The 19,730-nt window shown below is 46.9% G+C and overlaps 1 pseudogene; it reads left to right on the forward strand.

Annotated features, from left to right (window-relative positions):
- The first annotated feature begins 8,804 nt into the window (after positions 1–8,804).
- On the forward strand, positions 8,805–10,518 carry LOC136496215 (probable UDP-glucosyl transferase 73B6; annotated as a pseudogene).
- Positions 10,519–19,730: the final 9,212 nt, after the last annotated feature.

Raw genomic sequence — 19,730 nt, forward strand, 5'->3', positions numbered from 1 at the left:
CTGGGCACTACTACAGAAGTTAACTGTAGGGGCGGCTCTAGAGCCTCTGTAGGGGCGGCTACGCCAGCCGCCCTTCCCAGAGTGTTCCTACAGAGGGTGCCTCTGTAGGGGCGGTTTTCTGACCGCCTCTGCAGTGCCCTCTGTAGGGGCGGCTGGTGTTTTCAGCCGCCTCTACAGTGCCCTCTGTAAAGGTGGCTGGTAATATTAGCCGCCCCTGTAGTGGACTTCTGTAAGGGCGGCTGTATCACCAGCCGCCCCTGCTGTGTGTATTTGTAAAGGCGGTTCAATCAAAAACCGCCCCTATAGTGGATTTTATAGCAAAAAAATAAATAATTCAAATTCAAATCTGACCATATATAAAATTCAAATTCGAATCTGACCGCCACAAATATACATATATACATCCACAAACACAAGACCATTATTTAAAACATCATCACAAGTCATAATTCACAAAAGTCCATCATTACAACATAGTCCATTATGAAGTCCATCATTATAACATGGTCCATTAAGAAATCCACAAGTCCACATGCAAAACAAAGTCCAAACCATTTCAAAGTCTGATCCAAACCATACCACAAGTCCACATTGTCATCAACGGCCTAGGGCTAGCCTATCAGTCTCCCAAAGGTGTTGATATAGAGGATTACTACCTAAGTCGGAAAGAAGATGATGGTAAGTGCCTTTATGGTACACAATCTGGTCCATTATGAAGTTGCAAAGGTCGCCGACCATCTCTAAGAGCTCATCATCCTTGTATGGGTTCCTTCTCGTGTCTTTATCTTTCTCCAACTACAAGAGAACAAGTTTAGGTTTACTATATCACAATATATGCGAACTTTTCATACTACGAGCGAAGAGGTTCAAACCTACTAGATTGGGGTTTCTGTTGTAGCCACCGATGGTACTCATCATAATACATGTGTAGTATCCACAATGTAGACTCCCAGGCTTCTGCTTGGGGCACTGTGTGTTTTGCATATGGAGATGTTAAGTAATGCTATTGACAGACACGTAATATATGAAGTACCAAAGTAAATGACACTTACCACACATAGAGTTTTGACATACAACTTTTCCTTCCTATTTGGATGATGCCTCCCCTTATGTTCCTGGACATAGTACCTGAATGCCCTGTTCCAATGGTTTTAGCAAATGCAACTTGTTAGTATCCCACATTGAACCTTACAAGTATGTATACAAACATAGTAGCTAAAATGAGGATTGACAATATGTATACGTCTTGACAATCGCTATGAAGTCTTTGTATGTCTCGACTGTGAAATCCGTTGAATCAAAGACCCATGCCATGCTATGTGAGAGCCAGACGCCTATGCAAATCCAGTGATCGCTGCATGAATTTAGTCATAGAAGGAACACAAGCTCTTTTGCATCGAACAAAGTATATTGAACAAAGCTAAGTATACAGTCGAAGTTACTTGAAGTGGTATGGTATCCATATGTTATCATGTTGTTGGAGATTTTTAAAACATAGGGCAATGTATGCCGCAACCTTGAGGGACTCTTCCAATATTTTCTTGTTCCTGATGTCCTCTTTCTCCTTAAGTGTCTTTCTAGCTCCTAGTTCTTTGCAATCTAGTTTCCAATCTTTAGGGTAATTAAAATTTATTGATGCTATAGGTGAAGGGTCTATATACCCGTGTTTTAGAGCTAGCCTCTTTTTTACAAAGTCCGCTTGCATTCTACAAATCACGGCGCGGGTTAGTTACAACAAAATTAAAAGATTATATTCATATCATATCGAGAGGGCAAGGACTTACATGCACCATATGAGAATTAGATTCATTTTCATTCGTCCGAGGTGGAAGCATGCCTAGATATCCTTAAACTCAACGGCAATTTGCCCACCTGGGGCTCCAAATGTGCCGGCAGGGATCCATGCTTGTATGATTTCTAGTTCTGTTATCTAAGCACGCAAGTACCAATCGTGGAACTTTCTCATTCCACGTGGCAAGCACTGTATGACTCGGTTTGGTAGGAAGTTCTTGCCTTTTCATATTTATCTGGGCAATCATTTGACCATTTGAGGTTATCAACAGCTGGATACTTGTTAAACCCTTTGTGTAGTTTGCTAGTGGTGCCCTCCTCAAAAGCTGGTGCTCTGAATTCTTTTACTTGATTCTTAGGCTTGAACTGGTCATAGGCCATCCACTTGTGCACGACGAGACATCATTAATGCCCACATACGATGGCCTTATCTTGATTGGGATTTTGTTTCAAGCTTCCCATTTGGGCACGTCATTGTCAACTTGTGCATCACCTGCTCTAGAGGCCACTTGTTCTTCACGTATCGGTTGTTCACGAGGCAATTGCTGTTCATGAGACACTTATTGTTCATGTATCGGCTGCGCTTGTTGAGAAGGATGTTGCATCTCATCATGCCTTTGCTCGGTACGAGCTGGAGAAGGACGTGGCATGTCATCATGCCCATGCTCGATACGAGGTGGAGAAGGATGTGGCATGTCATCATGCCCTTGCTCGGTACGAGGTGGAGAAGTCTCTAGCGTGTGGTGGTCATGGTCATGGGCCGGTGAGTATACCTCCCCGTCCTCGACGGGTCGCTCCAGAGGATGAACTTCAGTCGGAGTTGGCGAAGACTCGGTCAATACAATGTCCCGTCTGTGCCAGAGGATGAACTGGTTCATGACGTCTCTGAGTAACATGAGCCCCTCGGGAGTAGGGTGTTCTATCTTCCAAGTCATGAACTCAGGCTTCATGGTATGCACCTCGACCCGAGTGTAGTCCTGCGGGATGTCCCTATTGTGCCACGTGCCGCCTGGAGGATGTGCCACGCCCGTTGCCACCTCAATGATCACGTTTTGCCTGCCCATCAGAACCACCAATTTGCAACTGGTTGGCGCCCGTATGCGATCAATGGGGGTTCCGGTTGCATTGGAACCTTGACTGCTAGGAACATCCGGAGGGCTGCTAACTACCGCCAGTTCTCCGGGCGGCCCCATTGGTGTTTGTGGCTCCATCATAGACAGTCCTTTCTCCACCAACATCTTTTCAACTAGAGCCTTCACTTGGCGCTCAAGATTAGACTCTCGGTCTCTGCCATGTTTCTTGTACATGTGCCTCTCCTCTACGAATTCGTACTTCTAGGACATCCTCTTCCCTAGCCCCCTGGTGCATCCTGTGTGCTCGGGGTTTCCCAAGGCAACGGTAAACTCATCCCTCTCTCTGGAAGGGTTGAATGCGCCCTTCTCCTTGTCTTCAGCAAGCTTCAGTATCTTTGATACTACCTCTTCGGTCTCCGCCTTAGCAAACTTGAGGCTACTACCGGATGAATCGACACTCCTCGCGTATATCCACTGTTTAAGGCGTGGCTTCAACTTCGGCACTTCCGTATTCCTGGCAGCTTCGGCCTCTGCGTCCATCTTCCTAAAGACCTCTTGCTTGCCAGCGTAGCCACCGGGGCCTAGACGAGGGTAGTGTTGGTTCTTCTTCGCCTGCTCGCTGTTACGGGCACTGAGGGACAATGATGCCTCTGAAGTCTTCTCAGCCACGAGATTCTCCCATTGACTAGGAGTTATGTTGCCATACTCGTGGAAAGGAGTTAACTTCTATTGGATAAAGTTCTTGTTCAGATCCGACCACCAACGTCGGAAGCTCTGCCCCATTATCTTAAAAGCATTTTGTTGTACCAACTCGTGTGTTCCCTCTGGAAACCTAAAGTTCTGCTTTAGCTTCTCCCATAGGTCTACCTTTTGGCTCATAGGTACAAGATTCCAGCCACGGATAGCTGGGTTCAACTTATCTCTAACTACAAACCCGATGTGATTACGGAATTTTGCCCTGTATGTATATGGCTCAAGGATCTGCCCGTCTGGCCCGACCTCCGTTATCATATAGCATGCCTTGTCGTGATATTGGTTTGGCTTTCTAATCCCCCCTTGTTTCCTCTTTGGCTAGGCAGTCTCAGTCATGGTTGTGTCCTGAGGTTGTAAAGCGGAGGCCTCATTGTGAGTATTTGTGGCTCCTTCCTCTGATCTCCTTTGCCCCGCTATGTATTGTCCGGCAAGACGAGCCAGAGGCCGACGTTGTCTTTTAGAGGTTGAGTAGGGATGACCTGTGTATCCGGTAGGTCAAAAGTGTTAGCAGAGGTAACATAAAGCCATAGCATTAGCCAAATTTACAAGCTACTAAGATTTTATCCGTACCTCATCGTTCGGATCAAAATCCTTATCCAACTCGTCCTCCGTTGGCCTCTGTCTGGGTTCTTGTGGGAAAGAATCCTCAGGACTTACATACCCCCTTGATGAGGTGTCGTCATTATCATCCCCTTCTTCACCTTGGGCATCCTCTCGCCTTCTCTTCCCTAGGCTCCCCCACTGGATCCTCATCATCGACAAGGTCCTCCTGAGTAAGCATCACTTCTTAACCCTTTTCTAACTCGTTATCGAACTGCTCCTGAGTAAGCTGGTTATCTAGTTCTTGCTCTCCATGGGATGGCTGCTCATCATTCACGAGGCATCGGGATGCACTCTTTGATGTTCGCGACATTTCGTGCCTTGTTCTAGTATGCCTAGTAGTAGTAGGTAGTAGTAGTAGAGTAGTAGTAGTAGTAGTAGTAGTAGTAGTAGTAGTAGTAGTAGTGGTTAGTGGTCGTGGTCTGTGGTAGTGGTATAGGTGGTAGTGGTAGTTGGTCGTGTGTAGTGGTCGTGGTAGTCGTGTCGTGTCGTCGTGGTCGTCGTCTTCGTGGTGTCGTCGTCTTGGTCGTCGTCGTCGTTGTCGTCGTGTCGTCGTGTGGTCGTCGTCGTGTGGTCGTCGTCGTCGTGGTCGTCGTGTCGTCGTGGTCGTCGTCGTCGTGGTCGTCGTCGTCGTGGTCGTCGTCGTCGTGGTCGTCGTCGTCTGGTCGTCGTCGTCGTGGTCGTCGTCGTCGTGGTCGTCTTCGTCGTGGTCGTCGTCGTCGTCTCGTCGTCGTCGTCGTTCGTCGTCTCGTCGTAGTCGTCGTCGTCGTCGTGTCGTCGTCGTCGTCGTCACGTCGTCGTCGTCGTCGTCGTCGTCGTCGTCGTGGTGGTGGTGGTGGTGGGTGGTGGGTCGTGGTGGTCGTCGTGGCGTCGTGGTCGTCGTGGTCGTCGTGGTCGTCGTGGTCGTCGTGGTGGTCGTCGTCGTCGTCGTCGTCGTCGTCGTTTCGTCGTCGTCGTCGTCTCGTCGTCGTCGTCGTCGTAGTCGTCGTGGTCGTCGTGGTCGTCGTGGTCGTCGTGGTCGTCGTGGTCGTCGTCGTCTGGTCGTCGTGGTCGTCGTGGTGGTGGTGGTCGTCGTCGTCGTCGTCGTCTCGTCGTCGTCGTCGTCCGTCGTGTCGTCGTTCGTCGTCGTCGTCGTCGTCGTCGTCGTCTCTCGTCGTCGTTGTTGTTGTTGTTGTCCTTGTCCTTGTTCGTCGTCGGCTTTCTCCGGTTTCTCCTTCCTGCTCGTGCATCCAATTTGCCCGTGGTAGTGACCCCAACTTAGTTGCCCTGATAGCTCAAAAGAGAGAAAGTGAGGGAAAGTATGATTCGTAGCCCCCTTTGTTTAGCCTTCTTTCGTTTCCCTCATTGTTATAGTAGGCTATGGTTGATGATAGAAAATGTAATTCAGATCAATTCACTTGGATTGATTGGCTGAATGCATGGATTCACTCGAATTGGTTGACCAACTGTGTAAATTCATTCAGATTGGTTGCTTGAGTGCATAAATTTACTCGGATTGGTTGGCCAAGTACTTTTCACTCAAAATTGACTTAGTTGGACAAGTTGATTTGTTCATTCGGCTTGGTTGGCTAAAGACATATTCACTCGCATAGTTAGCTGAGAACATGTGGTACAGGTCCCGTGTTGTGTTGTGTTGTACTGGCTGCTTCCTGCTGGTTTCTCGACCGCGAGGGTTGTTGGGAGCAATGCAACTCAACGGAATAAAACCAGACCAGGGACCAAGTCAGGAAGGAGTCGCTTAGGAATCAGAAATGGAACGCACTCTGCTGCTTCTTCGTCAGTTTGTATCTACTCTCGCGTAGCCGCCGTTTCAGTTCTCTCGTGCAGGTGGCATCGTGTAGTCTAAACTCTAAACTAACTACTGATCGGGGGCGCAGAAGCTGAAGCTCATCTCAGAGGCGAGAGGTGTGAATGTGAACTATATTCCCTATGTGTCAAAAATGTGTAATTTTAAAACGAGTTTTGTTATGGTACTCCTAAATGACCGTGAGACGATCATTTCTTTTTTCAGACGGTTACGATCGCGTATTATCTCACAGGAGGTAATACGTGAAATATTTATTTATTTATTTATTTATTTATTTTGTAAACTAGGATAAATAAGGAAAGTTTGAGATATAACAAATATTTTTTTCTAGATTTGATTGATGCATGCATGGTTTGACAAATATGGTATTTTTTTTTATTTTGCAACTTCCGACTTGATATATTTATGATATATCATATAATTTTGTATATGACTTGATACACTTGATTTACACACAATGTGATTCTGTACCGTAGCATTGTCCAACTTTTAAAATACTGGATCAAACCATTTAAAACCTAACCAGATCAATATCTTTTTCTAGTGAACCGATAGAGCATACTCCCTCTGTCACTGAATAAATAGATTCCTAGAGCTGTCTTAAGTCAAACATTTTAAATTTTGACCGGATTTTTAGAAAAAAACGTAAAGATTTATGGTATCAAATTAATATCATTAGATTTATCATAGAATATATTTTTATAAGGTGCTCATTTTATGACATAGATGTTGTTACTCTTTTCTATAAAGTTAGTCAAACTTAAAAAAGTTGAACTTGTACGGATTCTAGAAATTAATTTATTTGGGGACGTAGGGAGTATCTCAACTGATTAATGCTTGTCTCAGGGAAAAAAGCTCAACTGGTTAATTAGACTGCCTGTGGTGTAACTTGTCTATAGCTGGTTCTAGATCAATTCTCAACTTGGGTGTTCGTATTTTTCTAATTTATTTAAGAATTTAATGATGTTACTTTTTTAGGTAATATGTCAGTCGAGAGGGAAAAAAGAATTATATCTTTTTTTTTTGCGACAAAGAGCTTCTATTGATTATATAGCATCAGGATTACAATCTTCAGTCAGCAGATGAATAATACAGGCTGGGGCTACAGGCTGGGGCTGATTGCCACTCACCCATCCTGACATCCAGTTATCGTCTGAGACTTGCTTAGCCAAGACATGAGCTACTTGATTACAAGAACGATTGGTGTATACTAGAGAAAAAAATAAGAAAGACAGCACTAAGCTCCCTAATATCACTCAAAATCTGTGAAATGCATGCTCCCTGGAAGTTCATCGTCTCCCACAAAATTATATCTGTTTTAGATAAGGTAGTATGCAACTGCAACTAGGTGGGTACTGCTAGCTGAGCATAAATAAAATACTTCCTTGGGTGAAACTGTGAAAGCTGTTGGGGCGCGTAGAACAAGTCACCCCTGAGAAACCCATCCAGATTGGGCTTCTAGATAGAATATATATAGACCAGGTAAGGTTCGGTTATACAATCATATATGTTCCGGATATACCGAGGTCACTATGTTTGTGATGTTTCGTCTTGTAAAATATTCTGATCGACGACCGAATCCAGAGCTTTTGGCTTTGATTTGACCTTAATTAACGAACGTCAGAACGTGCTCAATATCTTCAAACCTGGGCAGCCACGAGGAACTACCACGAGGAACTTGGGTAGAGCCTTCACTCGATTCCTCCTGAGCCTCGCTCGGTGCAACGCCGTTGGGTTGCGCAGTCGTCGCGCGCGGATGAGGTCTTCCCTTCGTCACCATGATCGACGCTTTTGGCCCCCGGCCCGTTTGCGTTGTGTCACAAGTATTACGTGAGAGCTGACGATGCGCGGGTGCAGACGTGGTGCGCGATCGAGGCAAGTACTACCAGCTCCGTCCTGAGGCCTGCCCTAGCCCCAGCCCCCACGCGCGCCGCCACGCATGTGTCGTGGTGCTCCGGCGTCCACATCTACAATCTACATGCATCATGCAGTTGTCATGTCACATGGAGCAGCAGTAGCTTCATAGCGGGTCAAAGTGATTTGCAAAACCGGCGTAGTCTTATTTAACAGTTTGCACAAAAACAAACTGTATAACATAGAGAACACATATTTTCTATTTTTACACACTTTTAACTATTTAATAAGCATAAACCTGAATAAATCTATAACTCAGTCATACATGATCCAATGAGCATGACATTTTTACTTCATCTCAAATATACAATGATTAGTCCATCATAAAAATTTCACCACAATAGGACCACAAAAACTACAACTATGAATTAATCACAGTAAAACGTAGATCTAAAGCTAGAGCTAAAATTTTGTACTAAAGCATACCATATCATATGTTTACTATGTAGATCTACTCATGTGGAGTCCAAACAAAATTGAATTTTATATTTTATGATTTTTCTGTAATTTACTATCATTTTTCAAAGATTCAGCCAAAATAAATATAAAAAAAGAGAAAAAACGCCTAGAGAAACAGCTAGGGGTCACATGTCCGGTTTGAAAAGACGGTGGATGAGTTATGTTCCGGTTTTCTAGTTCAGGAAAGAAAAACTGATTTTTTCGATAGTTGAGGACGTGAAAGCAGACTTTTTCCTCAAAATCAACTCACAAACGGAACACCACACGTCCCAAGTTCCCAACAGCCCATCCAAGGCACTATCTCATGACCGGCAGTTCCGGGGGCCTAGTCCCACACGCATCTGCCTCTCCTCTAATCCAACCCTGAAAAGAAGCCCAGTCCATCCTCCACAAACCGGCCAGCCTGACCACAAGCCCACGAGGCCACGACACCATGTCGCAGGTCGCAGGCCGAGCGATCGCGCGCGGACGCCGCGCGCCGCCCGGACGCGCCTCTCCACCTCGTCTTCGTGCCATTCCTCGCGCGCAGCCACTTCGCCCCGCTCGCGGCCAAGGCGGCCTCCTCCGCAGCCGCCCGCGCAGAGCACGAGGTCGCCACCACCACGGCCGCCATCGTCACCACGGCACACTTCGCGGCACTCGCGCCGCCGTCCGTGCCGGTCCACGCTGCGCCGCTCCGCTGCCCGGGCGGGCACGAGGACTTCTCCCTCCTCCCGGACGAGGCCTCCGCCGCACCGGCCTTCTTTGCTGCCGCCGAGGCCGCGCTGGCGCCGGTGCTCGCCGGCCGCCATCAGCGCCCACGACGGTGGCGGGCCCAGTGGCCGTCGTCTCGGACGCCGTGCTCTACTGGGCGCCGCGCGTCGCAAGCGACTGCGGCGTGCCGCACGTCACATTCCACACTATCGGCGCCTTCGCCGCGGCGGCAATGGTCGCGCTCCATCTCTACCGCCCCGGGGTGGTGCTCACGGACCCGTTCGCGGTCCCCGGCGGCTTCCCGCACCCCGTGATGGTCAACAGGACGCAGGTCAACGAGGAGGCGCTGGCGCACCTCCCTCTCTTCCGTGCCGCGGAGGCCCAGAGCTGCGCCGTCGTGTTTAATAGCGTCTCCGCGCTCGAGGCCGACTTCGCCGCGTACTACCAGAGCCAGCTCGCAGGGACGCCCAAGAAAGTGTTCCTCGTCGGCCCCACGCGCGCCGCGGTCTCTCCACCACCTCCACGCGCCGTCATGGAGCGGGACCCGATTCTGCAGTGGCTCGACGGCCGGGACGCGGGATCGGTGGTGTACGTGTGCTTCGGGAGCACGTGCGCGCTGGGCGAGAGCCAGCTCCGCGAGCTGGCCGCCGGGCTGCGCGCGTCGGGCCGGCCGTTCGTCTGGGCGATCCCGACGCCGCCCCGCTGGGATGGCACTGGCAGCTGCACGGAGCGGGAGGAGCGCGCGTCCAGCCACGGCATGGTGGTGGCCGGGCGGTGGGCGCCGCAGGCGGAGATCCTGGCGCACCGCGCAGTGGGCGGCTTCGTCACGCACTGCGGCTGGAACTCGGTGCTGGAGGCCGTGTCCGCCGAAGTCCCGCTCGCGACGTGGCCGCTCCGCGCGGAGCAGTTCCTGAACGAGGTGTTCCTCGTGGAGGTGCTTCCGCGTGGGCGTGCGGGTGCGGGAGGTGGCGAGCGAGTCGGACCTGGAGGCCGTGGTGCCGGCTGACGCGGTGGCGCGCGCCGTGGGGAGGCTCATGGGCGGCGATGGCCAGGACGAGGATGCGGTCGCGGCGAGGAGAGCCAGATCCCGGGAGCTCGGGGCAGCGGCGCGGGCGGCCGTGGCGGAGGACGGTTCGTCTTGCGATGACTGGGCACGGCTGGTATATGAGCTCAAGGCGTTCCACGGCCGCGACAGCGATCCACAGACGTGTACTAATGTTTGTCACGTACAAACGACAGTGGTAAATGCTTACCGGTGAGCAAACACACTTATGCCAGCCTATCATTTTGCAAGATGAGTTTCATCTCATAAAACTCATTTCACCTCATAAAACTTTTATCATCTCTCTTTATCTATTCTTTTTTTTAGAACTCTCTTTATCTATTCTGTCTTATCAGCTCATTTAATGGCATGAAACTCTCAGGAAACTCCCATTGAAACTGACCTTACACACACAAGGAATAAAGAGTAAGCACCATGTGCCCAGTGTGGACTGCCCAGTGCCGGTAATGCACTTGCTAGTGATAGGTTTAGCCAGTTCGGCATCGGCGGCCTGGCTTAATTCGGACTTGCTAGCGCCCAGACGTCCGATCCGGGGCGCTAGCATCCGGACAGTGCTCGCACAGTGAGCGAGCGAGTGCCCTAGTAGTGGGCCTGCGCCGCCCGAACGTCGCCCACGCCGCCCAAAATGTTGCACGTGCCGCCTGCCGCTTCCCACGCGCATCCCATGTGCAACACCCAATCTACTTTTAAAACATACAGATGCAACATAGAAAAAAAAGATAGATGAAACATTTGAAATAATCGTCTGAAATACTTGCGAAAACGCCGGAAAACACTTGAAAAACATTGCAAAACATATGCAACATCCAGATGAAACACTTGCAACATATGTATGAAACACCTGAAACACTTGAAACATATGCTTGCAACATGCATGTATATGCAACATCGAGATCTACTTTTGCAACATCGAGATAAAACACTTGCAACATACGTCTGGAACAGATGCAACATTTGGAACATACAGTGTATAGCCATTACAACATGTGCAACATCCCGATTTACTTTTGCAACATTGACATGCAAAACTTGCAACATACCTCTGAAACATCTAAAACACTTGAAACATATTCTTGCAACATGTGCTTTCAACGTAGCATCTACTTGCTACTTGGACGAATGGAGGCTCGTCGACGTAGAGCTCGACGCTGGCGCGAAGCTCGACGCCAGCGAAGTGGCGTGCGGGGGAGGAGGGGGATGCCAGCAGGCGGGCGGACTGCGTGGCCTAGACGAGCGGCTATGTGGCTGCCGACGAGCTGCTGTGCGGCTCCTAGTGATAGGGTGGACGGGTGCTGTCCCCCGCGGTGGAGGCGATAGTGCTGCCCGTGGCAAGCATCCCTCGTGCTAGGAAGGTGAGTGGTGGGGGCAGGCATGGTGGAGTCGTGTGGTAGAACCGCCTAAAATAACTCACTTTCCGGGTGTTTATCTTCCATTAGACACTAAACACCCCAAGAGTGAGCTAATTTAAACAGTTCTGTCGAGCACACCCCATGAGAGAACCCAAAAATCCATATTTTTCAATAGGATCATAAATAAAAGAATAAAGCTTACAATATTTTAGCCATTTCTTACATCACTTTCCGTGCAACATCAGAGTATAATATTTATTGTTTATAACAGCGGAATATAACCATGTTATCAGAGTTTCAGTGGAAATAAAATCATTTAATGACAAGTCAAACATTAACATGATTATCCGTTATATACATCATAACCGGTTATAAGTTTTTCTATTATAAAATATTTTGGGTGGAAGTTTCAAATAAACTTTATGTCCGCAACATTAACGAAATCCTCGCTGAGCCCACCAGGAGGTTTTCACACACAAATGTCAGCTCTATTTGTTCCTGTCACCTGCAACAGGGTAGAACAAATCCTGAGTACTCAATTATACTCCGCAAGGCTTATCCGTCAGGAGGAAAGAAAGACTCCAAGGATATGCAAGGCTATCTGGCTTATGGGTTATTGCATCTGCAAGAAGCATTACTAAGCGTGCATCCTTATATTCAATTTTATTAGCAATCCTCATTAATTCATTAACTAACCATTCTATGTAAGCACCTATGCTACTTTCAAGCAGGTGGTAAGCAATCAGAACCATTTTACCATCTTTCATATTCTAGTTTTTAGTACGGTACTAGATCGTAGCCAAGTCGTACCGTATCACACGGCAATTCAGTGAACCAATATATCCCAGCTAGGTACCCTGAAAACACACGTCCCACTTGTACCCCAGGCACAAGCAGGATCAACCCATCACTCTCATGTCACTGGGGTCCAGGTCTCCGTCCAAACTTAAACTCCAAGCCCCCACACCTGAGTCCCGGACTCAGTGTGGTGCTTGGACCTCCACCATCCTCGCATCCAATCAGTCAGTTCGAAAGAGTCGGAACCCACGACAAGAGAGCAACGAGCCTTCCCGTCCCAATAAGCAAGTATGTGCTCAGGATAATAAGTCTGTGACCTGACTAGAATCTAATGCAACGGACGGTCCTTAACCGACACAGGCGGAATAAGTGTAACCCGAGGCCTCGCTCGAATGCCAAACCAAGTCCAGATACAAAGTATCATTTTGCCCGGTCTCCAATTATTATTCATATATATTCCATGTGATAGTAATATAATAACAACAATAATATCTTTCCTATCTCTCGCAAGTGACAGGCAATCACTCGACTTCTATCAGAGTCCTATAGCATAGTAATCTACACGATCCTGCCATACTAGTAAAACTAATAGGATAAGGATATATATATATATATATATATATATATATATATATATATATATATATATATATATATATATATATATATATATATATATATATATATATGCAAATGGGTTTCATTTAACTCCTTAAACTTAATGCAAAAGCATAAAATAAAGTGAAGAATAATAGGGGTTATGCACCGGGACTTGCCTAGGTAAGATATAACCAAAAGTTAGCATTCTATCATGGTGACACGATCATCAAGACACCATCTTTTTAGCTACTTCGATCATCTCCACGATCCATCGTTGTTCCGATTATGATATACGTGGATGCAACGTAGAGACGCAATTAATCAATGGTAACTGCAACTCTATAATACGATTATGCTCCGTGAGCTAACGAAGCTAGCTTAATGACTAACGTACTAGTCTACGTATCCACGTCGCCAAGTAAGGCTTGTTTTCGGAAAATGTTTTCATTCTACAAACCCCTAATTATTTTTGATATTTGATTGATTAAATATATATTTTCGTACTAGGGCTTATTTAGTTACCTTAACAAACTAATTCCTATGGAGCTACAAAAATTACAGTGAGCACCTAATAATGTTAGGAATCTACTGTAAAAATTTCAAGGCTAGTACTACTACCAATTCATCATAATAATTTCTACAAGTTCATAGTTTTACCCATTTTAAGTGCTTCAAATTAATTAGTCTACTCTTGAAAATTCTATGGAACTAAGTGAACAAAATACATTAGCAGATAGGTCATGATTTCAGAAACCTAGCAAAACTAGTTCCACAATTTTTGGATATCTACACAAATTTATCTTGAATTTACAAATTTACCTTTAGAAACTAAATTATAAAACACTTTAGAAAAAGAAAAGGGCCGATGGCCAACGATTCGGCCCGACAGCCGAGCCTGGCCCAACGCGGGATGTGGGCGCGCGCAGCAGTCCAGCCCAGTGGCCAAGCACGGAGGGCGGCCCACGGCAGTGAGCCCACTGTTGGCACTTTAGCAAATGAGCCCTCGGACTTTTTCTGAACCACAACTAAGTCCTAATACTATTTCTTCATTTCTCTAGCAAATTCACTTAACCCCCTGGATTTTATCAAATTTAGCCGCGTGCACCCCCGGTCATCCAGTGCACGGCAGCGCAGCGAGCGGCGGCACTAGGCGTCCATGCCGGGCACCAGAGGCCTGTGCGAACCCACCTAGCGGGTCAGTCGCCATCTACGGCTACATGCACTATAATGGGTGACAGTTAGAGACTTAGAGATGCACTGGCTCGAGCTGCAGCGGCAAGAGGCTATCCGCGGTGGCGGCGTGACTGTTCCAGTGAGCCTACGCCCTCATGGCAAGGTAGAGATGGCGGAGAAGCATCAGTAGCTCACCGTGGTGCACTCTCCACTGATGGTTGAAGCAGGGGAGCACTGCAATGGTCTAGGCCATGGGTGACCGAGCGGTGTGGCGATGCTCTGTGATGGACAACGGCGAGTCACTCCACCGACAACAAGCACCCTGGCCAAAATAGTGTGAGCACCAGATAGAGGGTGTCAAGGCGAGCTTAGGATTACGAGCAATTGAACTGCTACCACGCCTACATGCCTTACCCTCAACCTTCTGGTCATGGTGGCGCACATGACTGGTGGTGAGCAAAAACGCCAATTTGCCGGTGGGTAGTGACCGGCCGGGCTTGAGGGGAAACGGGAGTCTAGCTGACTACCTATGCTACTCACTAGTGTGAGGAATTGGACTAAGAAGCCTTGAGCTAGGCGAATTGAGCGAGTGGAGAGCGAGGTGCCTCGAATACGATAGCGACTCCGACCACGTGCTGGCGTGGCACTACCGATATACACAACCCATCCTCTCCTCCCTATCTCATAGTTATGGCGGTATGTGCAGTTGTGGTAGTAGAGGTAGATGGGATGAGCGGCTAGGATCATGCCACGGGACACAAGCAGCGGCGCGACGGTAGGTAAGGTGCATGGCCGAGAGCACGTGCGCACGAGAGGGCGGCTGCGACCAAGACACACAGCTCAGCGTAGTAGAGGAACTAAAGGGCGGAGTGACTACCACGCTAACCTAGCAACGATGGCCGTAGCCACGGCTCAACTCCACGTGTGGCTCGGCAGCCAAACGGCAGGCACACGCGTGCGACAGTGGAAACCTAGCCGCAGTCGACCGGAGCCAGGCCATCGCGAGGCCAAGGCGCTGCGTGGCATGACCCAGGCTTGTGAGTCGGCCAGCCACGACATGAGCCTGGTGCCAGCAGCGCCCACGCGCATGGTGTCCATGAACTCAGGCCAGGGAGGTATCAAGTTGTGTCATGCACGTATTTTAAAGAGAAGCAAAAGCCGCTAACGATCACGATCGAGGCTCAACTAATTCCCCTAACCTAAAGTCACTACTAACACCCAGCTAACGAAGCAAACCTCACGTCCAGAGAGTGACTAGAAGGGGAGATACAAGGATGCCAACTTGGGTTCGTTGCTAGAGTGCCGGTTCGCGAACAGAGCGCCAACAACGCGGTTACAACGCGTTCTAACGAAGTTTGGGCAATTTTAGAGCAGACAATGTGACATCCAACACAATGTCGACCCATGCCAAGCTCAAGCACTCATTTGATGCAATCAACAATACAAAAACGTGCAACTAGTGTTTAAACATTTTTGTTAGAAATTAAATGTCAAAATAGCATTGTCTTACTACTTTTCCATACTAGGAAAGCTAAGGGTTTCAATTGAGGTTAAGTAACAATTACCCTTTTGTCGCAATTTTAAATAGATCTAAACCTTGTTAACTTCAACCAACAAATACTTCATGCAATAGTCCATACCTTATACTAACCCATAGAAGCAAAATATTTAAGCACCATTTAACTATAATTCGCCAAAAATGGTATTTTAACAATCGTTCAAGTGCTTGCCAACTTAACGAAAAGAGCTTATCTTAACGTCAAGTTTGATTTTTGGGCTCCCAAAACACGAGTTAACAACATCTATTTCCCATAAGTTAAAGTTGCATTGTCATCTACCAAGTTTGTACTTCCAACTTTATTTAAGTGTCACATACATGTTCTATAGTATTTTTGCTTAATAAAAATTAGTTTTAAACCCTAAGTGATATAACATGACTATTGAATCAACTTTCGTTTAGCATGTTTGTTGATCGTTTTGAAGTTATGGAAATTGATCTACATACTTTATCACATGCATTGACACATAAACATGATGCTCATGACATATTTTAGGCAAGTTGTCTAAGCGGTAACACCAAGGGTGTTACAAGTTGGCTGCGAAAGATGCATGCACGTGGTGAAAGAACGTCGTGACGAGGAGGAATGGGGAATTTGTATTTTTTTATGGAGAAGCTAGGAGCAGGCTTCGTATTGAGCTCGACAGGCCTAGGAAGCGTGTCCGGAGCGTCGGACGCTCTGAGAAGAGCATTTCTAGGCTTATTAGGCCTCTACTTTGCACTGCCCATGCGGTCTGGTGATGTTTACTGGCTTGGAAGGGGACCTCTCCAGTCTGCGGTAGTCGATTTGGTATAACAAACCTGCTATAACGTGTTTCCTGCTTTGCCAACTGCATTATGTCAATCAACAGGAATTTTAGGTGCATGTACATCACGGTGTTCATGATGTCTCATCCAATGCATTTTACTACGTACTACCTGCCTAGGATGCTTTTCATGTTATATTTTTCATCATAGCCATTTTTAGGAGTGCATATCGAGGCATCGAGCCATCCATAGCTGAAATTTCAAAGAACATGTTCTGTATTTGCATGCGATTATGTTATGTAGACCTCAGTTAGAAATAGAGTTCTCATTTTCCAGTTCCCTCTAACAAGACCAAACTATACATAAATGCATAGTGAAGGGCTCTTGACAGAACCGCCCGAAATAACACGCTTTCAGAGGCGCTTGTCTTCCACTAGACACTAAGCACCCGAAAGTTAGCTACATCGGATAGTTCCGTCGAGCACACCCCATGGGAGAACTTGAATCAATCCACATTTTACCTTCAGAATCCAATAATGAGTATGAGCTTACAAAACTTCATCCATTTCATACAACAAGAGTTCTTAGAAATTCTTTATTACAATACCAGAGTTCAGAGTGTGTTAATTAAACAGCGGAATGAAAATAAACATCTAGCGGAAACGATACAAGGATCCGTCTATGCCCACTAGAAGAATCCTTCCACACAAGAGTTACTCCTCAAGCTGCACCTGCAAAATGGGTAAAATAAACCCTGACTACACAATGTACTCGCAAGACTTACCTGAACTAGTGGGAATAGTTTCCTGACTCTCAAGGATATGATAGGCAATATGGGTTTGTTTTTTTCTTTTTGTTTGCAGAAAGCCTTACTAATAGTTCATCCTTACAGTCAAGTTTTATTAGCAGTCATGATTACTTCATTAGCTAACCATTCTAGGTAAGCACCTTTTCTACTTTCAATCAAGGGTTAAGCAATCAGAGCCATTTCACCATCTTTCATCTTCTGGTTCTTACTACGGTGCTAGACCATAGCCAAGTCATACCAGTCTCATAGAAATGGTGATTCATGAACCAATGTATCCCTAGCTGGGTACCCTGAAATACACGCCCTACCCCAAGCACAAACAAGACCAGCCCATTCCACTCCTATCATGAGGTCCAGGTCTCTATCCAAACTTGGACTCCAAGCCCCCACACTTGAGACCTGGTCTCAATATGGTGCTTAGACCTCCACCTTTCCCCGCCTCCAATCAGTCGGTCTAAAAAGAGCCAGAACCCATGACAAGAGCAGTAACTGAGCCTTTCCACTCTTATAAGCAAGTATGTGCTCAGGATAATAAGTCTGTGACCTGACTACTATCCACAGCAATGGATGATCCTTAATCGACATGAACAGGGAGAACAGTGTAACCAAGCTAAGCCCTGTTGGCCATGGAACACAACCTATTACACCCACCAATACCCATGCCATATCCCTCCCCTGTCTCCATTTTTCCTTTTATCATTTTATTATAAGAGTAATAATAATCCTCTATTGTGAGCAACGACAGGTTACTCACGCTACCGATGACCTAAGCCTAGTATCTACTCGAACCTGTATTAGTAGGACTCATAAGATAGGTATATCTATGCATTTGGTTTCCATAAAATTCCTGTAACGTAAATGCACAACACATTTATATATGGTGAATTAAAAAATATAGGTTATGCACCGAGGCTTGCCTTAGGCAGGCGCGGTGTCAGTTGAGTTAGTCAGTGGTAGCTCCAGGACCTCCTTCTGCATGAGAATCTCCTCCTTCGTACTCCTCGACTGATCTCCTCGAACTCATGATTGCCTGGTGGTCACGATCTCCGCCAACTCGTTCTCTACATGCATGCGATGATGATGCAACACTTAGCATTTAGGCAACAACAACTCTTAGACTAAGAATACGCATGCTAAGCTACTAAGCTAGCTCTAATGACCAAGGTACTAAGCTAACTATCGTCTTTACGAAGCAAAGTGTTGGGTTCAACTAATAAACACCTAGCTTTATAAATGAAGGATATATCTTTATTTCTATTGATGATTTAATGTATATTGAAACAACTGAGCATTTAACTACCCTAATGCTTAGTCTATTCTAAAGCTACAAAAATTATAATGAGTACATAATAATACAATGAAGCTACTATAAAATTTTTAGGACTAAAGCTATCACCAATTTACCACAAAAATTCCTATAATAATTAACTTAATATTATTAAGCATCCTCAAATAATTTAATAGCCCCTAATGTCAACACATATAAACATGAACTAAATACACCAATAGATAGAGCACAATTTTAGGAACCTAACAAAATTTGTTTCACAATTTTTGGACACCTACATGATTTTATATTAATTACCAAAGATCAGATCAGAAATTAAATTAGAAAACTATTTCTAATTCCTTATGAAAACGAAAAGCGAATCTCTCCACGTGGCCCACACACACGGTCCACGCGAACCAGCACGCGCAGCGGCCCACGCGACACCAGCGCTTTTGCAAAATAGACCTCGCACTTTTCCTGAATTACAACTAAGTCCTAACTCTATTTCCCCTTCTCACAAGACTTCTCACTTAACCCCCTGGCTTTCCTAGAATTCCCCCACGTGCACCCCCGGCTAACCCAGTGCCCGACGGTGAGATGAGCGATGACATGGGGTGGCAACGCCAGCCCCTCGAGACCCGCACTAGCTCATCAGTTAGGCCAACACTCAACTATGGTCCAACCACCTATACCGAGCAGCAACATGGGGTGGAGGGACGCACTAGAGCGAGCTGCAGTGGTGCGATCATCTATGATGGTGACGTGACTGCTCTGATGAACCAGAGCACCTAAGGACCTAATCGGCTAGCGAGTGAGCATCAGTAGACTACCATAGACCTAGCTGAGGTGACGGTTGGAGAAGAGGGTGACGGAGAAGGGATGGCCACGTGGGGCCGAGCCATATGGCGGCATACCGCGGTGGCACGGTCTAGGTCAGCGATGACGAGGAGGTGGTAGCAGTTCGGCTAAGGCACAGTAGGGTGAAGAGGTAGTCAAGGCGATGGTAGTGGTGCATGTGAATTGGTTCGGGATGGGTGGTAGGAGGGCAACCCTCGACCATGGCCGAGCGAGGCCTTAATGGCACTGGCGGTGGGAAAAACTCCAAATTGGACCTTGGCCTTGCATGGTTCAAGGCTGGGTGGGGTCAGACATGGAGAGGACATGATGTTGAAACCATGGATGCACTGAATTGAATGGAGGTGATCGTTCACTGGGTAATTTGATGGCGCGGCTCGATGGTGGCAGCAGAGGGAGAAAGAGAGAAAGAGAGAGAT

Source organism: Miscanthus floridulus, chromosome 12 (genome assembly GCF_019320115.1).
Source record: "Miscanthus floridulus cultivar M001 chromosome 12, ASM1932011v1, whole genome shotgun sequence".
NCBI classification, from domain to species: Eukaryota; Viridiplantae; Streptophyta; class Magnoliopsida; order Poales; family Poaceae; genus Miscanthus; species Miscanthus floridulus.